Source organism: Solanum dulcamara, chromosome 9, assembly GCF_947179165.1.
Source record: "Solanum dulcamara chromosome 9, daSolDulc1.2, whole genome shotgun sequence".
Classification (NCBI taxonomy): Eukaryota; Viridiplantae; Streptophyta; class Magnoliopsida; order Solanales; family Solanaceae; genus Solanum; species Solanum dulcamara.
In genome coordinates this window covers 32,769,612-32,777,841 of record NC_077245.1, presented here as the reverse complement: position 1 = coordinate 32,777,841, position 8,230 = coordinate 32,769,612, and positions in this window count along the sequence as shown.

Genomic DNA, 8,230 nt, shown 5'->3' with positions numbered 1-8,230 from the left:
ATCGATGTTGATTATCTCTATATCACTTCTGCCGACTCTTGGTTGTTAACCAATAGCTTGCCCAATCATGTTGGGGCCTTTTAGTTTTTTCCCCAATAGGGGGACTTACTCACTCTGCCATACAATGGCTTGTACGGGGCCATCTGGATACTGTAATGGTAGCCATTCTTGTAGGCAAACTCAATAAGTAGTGGACGATCGTCCCAGTTACTCTTAAAGCCAACTATATAAGCTCACAATATATCTTCCAACGTTTCATAGTAGGCTCATTCTGTTTAGAAGCTCGAGGGAAACATGCGGTACGAAGACCTGTCTGTGCTCGTGATCTCTTCTTGGACTGATCTCCAGACGTTAATTATAATTGAAGTCCCTTTATATGAGATAATAACTGGGAAACCTCCTAGAGTCTTACTACCTCTTTCACCTATAAATTCACCTAGTTTCAGCTATATTGGTGGTCTTGATTAAAAGCAAATGGGCTGATTCATTAGCCTACTCACAATAACCCGTATAGTACCCTACTCTCGAAGAGTATAAAGTAGGTCTATAATGATATTGATAATTTGGGAATCCTTAGCCGGTATAGTCCTTCTCGACTCCTTTCAAAACTTTAACAGGTACCTTAACTTTTTGGGTTTTTTTGTTTTTTCTATGACCCCTTAGAGTTGGCTGCCAAGTGGTGTCGAAATTCCCTCGCCCACTAGCTCTTATAGCCATTTCGTGGTTTGCCTACAATTAACTAGTACTATGTTGAAGAACTGTGGAATTCAAGTGCATCATTAGTTAGCAAATAGCTAATCCTTCTTGTCTTGCTTAAGTCTATTTTAAAATACCCTCAACGTAACTTATAGTACTCCAAGTACATAATCTCATGTCGTTTCTCCACAGCTAGTTCAGATTCTTCCATCTCGCGCGATCATACCTACACTAATGGTCTTAATTACACCACAATTTAGAAGTTAAGCGTGCTTGGGTGAGAGTAATATTGGGATGGGTGACCTTCCTGGGATGTCTTTGTGTCACGCTTCATTGTAATCCTTGTAATAACGTGCGAGGCACTCAACTTAGCCCAAGATTTACCTTAGCGTCGTCTCGCTAGTCTTCATGTTTTGCCTTGCCCTTTCCTTCGTTATCTTGCAATCGGTATAGGGGTAGATCTTTGGTCCAACCGTGGTCATGTTTTACTTTTTCCGTAGCACTAGTTCCATTCCTATAGTTCGTCTTAACCTATCCCCGTATCTCTCAGTAGGGTATCCAAAATATCATAATGGTATTGTCATTATTGAGCCCCTTTATCTTTTATCCTGTACTTACTCACTTAACCTGATGTTTATATATCTATATTCGTAGGTTGCATGACCATTTAGACACAACCTGTAGGAGGTAGACGTAGTCCTTCCTTCTTCTGGTTCATTCTACTGTACACATCTTGCTCATATTGAAACTTGCTTGCCCCATCTTGCTATACTTCTGTCTTTTATCTTATTCACTCTTTGCTCTTCTCATCCCCTATCATAGGAGGTTTCTTGTTCCCTTTTTCCTTTGTTATTTATCTACCGCAACATCATTTGCGATAAACTCTATGGCCAACATCTTGGATTTTGACCTAGCATGGTGTCATTATCCTTCGTAGTGTCTCTTGAGTTATTCGATATCTTTTTATTTCTATACCCTTTTCTTTTCATACGCATTAACCTTCTAGCGTTACGTCATTCAAGGTCTTGTTGAAAACTTCTTAACACTATCTTGCATAGCATTCTGACTTCTATCCAATTATTGACGACTTCTAGATCTTCCTAACTTGGTTCAACAAAGGATCTTATTGAAGTTTAAGAATCTATCTCAAATATGTTTCCATATCAATTGCCTCCATCTTACCCTTGTAGTTTTCTCACTTGCTTCCCCCTTTTAGAGGGTACTTATACCTTTATCCGCTTATACCTTGCTCCTGTCTCTATGCCCAGTTTTAAATTCGTCCGGTCTCCTTCCCCAGTCTACTTGGTACTGTATCATGTCCCCGTCTTTCTGCATTTTGTTTTGCCAACTTGATTATCCATTTATGGAACCTTGGCTAAATCACGAGGCGATAGGAGTCTTCCCACACATAGTGTGAAACCATCTATTAATCTGTACTTGAGTAATGGGACCCATGGAACAACTCGTCTGAGGCCACATTCTACTTATCTTTATAAAAAGTTGATATACACTTGTAGTCGTTCCAAATTTTCTTTTAACTAGGCAACATTTTTATTCCAGCATTCATTGTCCAAGGTTCTCTTGGAGTAGTGGCTTTCCTAACCTGTATCCTTTGTCTTTTGGGATGAATGGAAGCTGCGCAATTTGTTCCTTAAGTTTGTTGTCTTTGTCTCTTAAGAGTTTAGTTATTTTTGGGGAGACATTGTGTATGCACAATAATCCTTTATACCTTATAGCCCTTACCCTTACTGTGTACCCAACACAGGCTTTTAAATTAGTCAACGTATACCAAGTACACCTTACTAGTGGTCCTACTTTATCCCTGTATAATTATATCACACCATTTAATTCACACTTACATATCCCCCTTTTTAGTTCGTACTCATATTCAGTTCCTGACATCTCTTTGAGGTGCTTCTGTTCGAAGCTCTTTTCCTAATTAGTCAGTGGAGGACTATAAACTATTATCGTAAACCATTTTCCAACCATTGTTGGAAGAAACTAGAATCTCTTAAATATCACAGTACTTCTTTTAATACTTGACCTACCTGGTCTCCTTCTAAGTTTATCCTCGAGTTATGAACAACTTATCTAATTTACAATTAGGAGTTGGGGCTTGGTACTTTCAAAATGATTGAAGCTCAATTACTGGGCATCTTACCTTTCAAACCAAGTTTCTCTTTTTTTTTCTATAGTACAATTACGGCTAGAGATACTGTGGTCTGAACTGTAATTCTCAGACAGACTTTTGTTTCTTCGAAATAAACTTCCCCAAGTAAAAAGGGTATCCCTTATTGACGACATGAAGAGTACCTCTTACAACTTTAATTTGGCATAATATGGGTACTCAATATCAATTTCAAAGACATGTTATAAAGCTATGTTTTATTCCCTTTTTCTTGTTTTGGGAAAATTTCGGCAGAGTTTCCTCTACACTTCTTACTATCCCACAACCTGCACGCAGAAAATAACAACAATGCCTCAAAGGGACAACACATATATATATGTATATATTCTTATTATATCACAACCACACAAGGCTTTCAACATCAAGAATAATATAAAAATACTGGACTTACCTCATATGTCCAACCTCAAACTGCATCTGTTGCATTTTCCCATCTACTTTTCCCTTCAGTTTTTGACTTTACATTTCAATAACATGTCAATACCTTACCCAACAGATATCTTTCGTGCCTTTACTTTACTTATCTGCATGCTTCATAACTTCCCATGTTGTCAATTACTTCCTTCTATTGGTGTTGTCCTTCTGTTAATATGCAAGGTTAGTATAAGGAATTTTCCTATGACTCGAATCTAAAGAACGATCTCAAATGTAAAAGACAGGTAACATCTTAAATGTCCTATACCTTCCTATTTAATCATGTGGCATGCAATACATCGATAATCAAGACTTTAGTAGACACGGTCTGCAGATAATCCAAGGATGAACTACTCTGATACAATTTCTATCACGATGCAACCCCATAGGCCGCAATTGGGGTCCGACCTAAAACTCTGTATACATATGTATCAGTTGTGTTCAAGTCGAATTATGGACATGCAATGCATATAAATAAAGTGTAGTCAAACCGGACTACAAACAACACACCTCCATGCATCAGAACACTATTGGACAATAATATTTTCATAAACCTGTAGCTCTTTTATTTATATCACCTCATGAAAGGGCACACAAGCCGACAAGGCTGCCATAGCATAATAACATATATCATACATCATGTAGACCCAACTGAATAAAACTGACATGCACAACCCAAATATACATGTCTGCAGACCTCTAAGGATTCATTTTGTTAGTCTTTTACCATGGACAAGATGGAGAAAAACTAGAGAGACATGGGAGAGTAGCTACGGCAGTAGCTAGGCCAAGGTAAGGCATCCATTTTTGCTCCATGAATTAATTATTTAAGATATTCTAGGATGAATCTTCCTCAAGAAGACGGATCATAGAAACCCCTCATAAGCTATGTTTAGAGGCCAAGTGTAGAAGATCCCTCAGGTCCAAGTCTACGAATGTCATGACCCAACCCCATAGGTCGCGACTGGGGTCCGACCTTGACCCTCTTATGCATATTTATCAGCTAAACTTAAGTTGAACCGTGTGTGATGTGTTACTATACATAAAAACCTCTATAGTTTAAATTTTTTTTCATGTACCTATAGCCTCTTTCATTCATATCATATCATGAAAGGGCACGCGCCGACGAGGCTGCCATAACATAAAAACATTTACAATATGTCGTATAGGCATAGTCGAAACAAACTTATAAACAACCCACATCCATATGTCTATAGACCTCTAGGAATATTAACAACAACATATGGCGGGACAGGGCCCCCGCTGTACCCCTGAATATACAAATATATACATTAAGTGACCAGTATCAAAAATTAGGCTCTAGAGCAATGAAGCACTTCCGACATAGCTGAGAGGAACTCCTAAGCTGATGGATCTCCAGAATGAACATCTGTACCCGTGGGCATGAAATACAGCCCCCCGGGGAATGGGGGGTTAGTACGATATATGTACTGAGTATATAAAGCATAATGCATTACAACTGAGAGAACAACTAAAATGGGGATGCAGGAACCAAGTATAACAGTTAATAAGGCACTATACCTGCATCTTATAACATAAGGGCATGTACACCATCTTCACATACCGTATCCGGCCTGCTAGAGGACTCGATATTACCATGTCATCACATGCGGCGCCGTGTCATAGGTTACGATTACATTATTATATTTTCACATACATGCCTATTTATCATTACATATCATATCGTACCCGACCCAATATGGGTCTCAGTGTTATAATCATATCATCACATATCGTACCCGACCCATTAGGGGACTCGGTGTTATTATCATATCATCATATACCGTACCCGGCCCATTAGGGGACTCGGTGTTATAATCATATCATCATATACCGTACCCGGCCCATTATGGGACTCGGTGTCATAATAATTATATATAGGTAGATCATTATCTAAGACTCACCAGGGTAATCTTACTGAACTATCATTCGTGGATCAAGATAATAATCATCTTAGGTGCCCTTTGAGTGCCACTAGGGTAATATTAAGTGAAGTCTCAGGAATTATAGATATATTTTAGGGTAATTCCAATCAGCTTACGAAAATCATAAACATCTTTCATCACAGAGTCCTTAGGAATAGGAGCTCTAAGTCCCACTATTAATCCATATATAGATGGTTTAAGGAAGGTAGCTCAACTATGATGAGAGTTTTCCTGCCAAGGAGTGAATATGAGACATATAACGTATTCGGAGCTTAAGAATGGACTTACTCTAGAGATCGTATCATGTATAATTTTCTTTAAGACATGTCAAAAGAAACAAAGGGTAGGCCTCACCTGTTTATCCCTTCCTATCCCAAAGGATTTTGAGATAGAATAATTCACCTGTCTTAGGCGTCCTAGTGTTCAGTAGTGGATAAGAATCAGGAGGTATGCTCGGGGCCTTATGAATGGGATTATCCCCACTTGCATACGCAGATATACATATTGTACTTCTATCAAGAATATGCTAAGATCAAGGAATTAGCTTTATGTACCCTCTAGTTTCCATTATCTAGGAGACCATGAGGGACACCAACTCAATTGGTATAGGAGTTTTCACCTCCAGAAGTAGGTAGGGTTCGTGAATCATATTCAAAATCTTGTGAGTAGATTCATCCCCACATGTTATATACACATCATATTTAGGACTAAGACACACCAAGAGAAGGGAAGGATATCCTTACATACTCATCACTTCCTAACGTATGGAAGGCTTGAGAAGCCCTAGTTCAATTACTGTAAGAGTGCTTTCATCAAAAAGTAAATGAGGGCCGTGAACTACGCTTGAAATTTATGAGTAGATTTACCCTCAATATCATATCATTCATTACTTAACTTGAAGACATGCCAAAATAAGAAGCAAGATAGGCTTTACATACTTATGCCAAAAACATGCCAGAAGAAAGCTTCACATACCTTGTATGAATTATTCCTTATTCTGTTTGCTTCGCCATCTTTTGAACCTATTCAACATGAAATTAATATGAATATCAACCCATTTTAACTTTCCATCACCCTAGGTTACACCTTAGTATTAATGGAATCTATTTCCTTAGTCGTTTTCCCGACTAGTTCTGTTATTCTCTAAGGCGTTGACGAAAATTGGGTAGCACCTCCTCTATAATGTGCCCTATCAAAATTTCCAATTAGGTCCCTAATACCTACATCCAACCAAAAATAACAACCTGCAGCAATTCACACCAATAATATACAACATAAACTCCGAACGACTTATTCAAAAATACGATATCACAATAGGGCGTCTAGCCTTTATTTTGTAACGCCTTTAACTATACGAAATGAGGGGTCATGTGGATGAAACCAGAAGCATACACACCCCTTTTAGAATGCATTTAGGCTCTGAAACAATACATTACACCCCTCCAGCAACAACTCACAAGAATGACACTTTATTTCGATGACAATTTACTTCTAACGACTCCAATTTAGTTTATTCCGAACGACGAACTTTTCAAACCTTTTCCCCAACTTCCATCAGCCCCTAAAGTGTGCAATACACCCTAATTTAACATCATAAACTTCAAATTAGAGGGGAAGAACTTACCTTTCCCGAAATCGTGCCTCGAAACTTTTTTTAGCGTGCTGTAACATTGTGGCAGCTTGCAGTCCGTTTTTTGCTGCACCAAACTCTAATTTTATACTAATAATACTTCCATATCATCGTGGTATATGCTATATAATTAATTTACGGAACGAAATCGGGACTTACCTCTTTTTTTTTCCCAAAGCTGTCACCCTTTTCTCTCTTAGCTTAGAATTTGTTTATCTTCACTTTGGCTGGAAATTTGAGGAAGGAACTGAAGTAATGCTGTATATACATATATATATGTGGTCCTAGGGAGTGAAACATGTCATCCCTTAGAGGTGACACATGTCCAGCCCCTATTGGCCACCGTATCCATGCGATTAAGGAGGGGCTGCCACATGGCAGTGGGGCCTACCTCCCCCAAGCAGGTGGTTCACCTACTTGACCACAAGAAGGTGGGTCACCTGATTACTTGAGGTTTTTCCACGTGTCACCCTCCCATTGGCTACCCCGCGTGTTTTTTTTTCTTCCTCATGGGTTCGTAATCTCGTCTCACTTTAAGAGCCTATGTAATCCATGCTTCGCAAGCTTGGTACGTACTCCAATAGCTTAAGTATGTAAGACTTCCAAGTAAGTAGGTTACGTAGGTAAATTGAGTCCTACGACTCATTACTTGGCCTCCAATTCTTTTTGGATTCTTATGACTCCATTTCCAACCTTCCTTCTCACGAGGTATCCCAATTTTCTTTCTTTAGAGTTATTTGATAGTGTCGTAGCTTATCAAGGCTCACATGATAGTGTCTAAAGAACTTAAGAACAGTTTCCGAGCTCGAGAGTGCGGGGTGTAACAATGAACTTGCCCCTTTAGAATATTCATCCCCGAATATTGAATAAAACTTCCCTTAAGATTTTATACAAATTGTAGGAAGATTCCTTTCTACTGGAATGACATACATTTTCATCCAAGTAATTAATATACGAGTTCCAGGACTGGGGGTTATCTGTAGACATCGGGAATAGGTACGGAGACCTGTGTTTCATGTCCTCTTCAACCTCCCAGGTTATGTCTTCACGATTCTTATTCTGCCACAGTACCTTAACGGAAGCTATGTCCGTAGTTCGCAACCCATTTAATCTGCTGATCCCGGATGGAACTGGGTTGCCCCTTGTAGGATAACTCCCTGTTACGTGGACCTCCTCCATGGGAAATATTCTGGGAACGTCGTTTATATTCTTGCGGAGCATTAAACTGAATCTATTGTTTCAAATCGGACAGTAGGTCCTACTCATAGACAACTTTATCTATTCTACAAATGACCTGAGAATGATCAATGTATCCCCTTCTTGTCGACTCTAAGCTTCTAATTGATAGCTTATCCC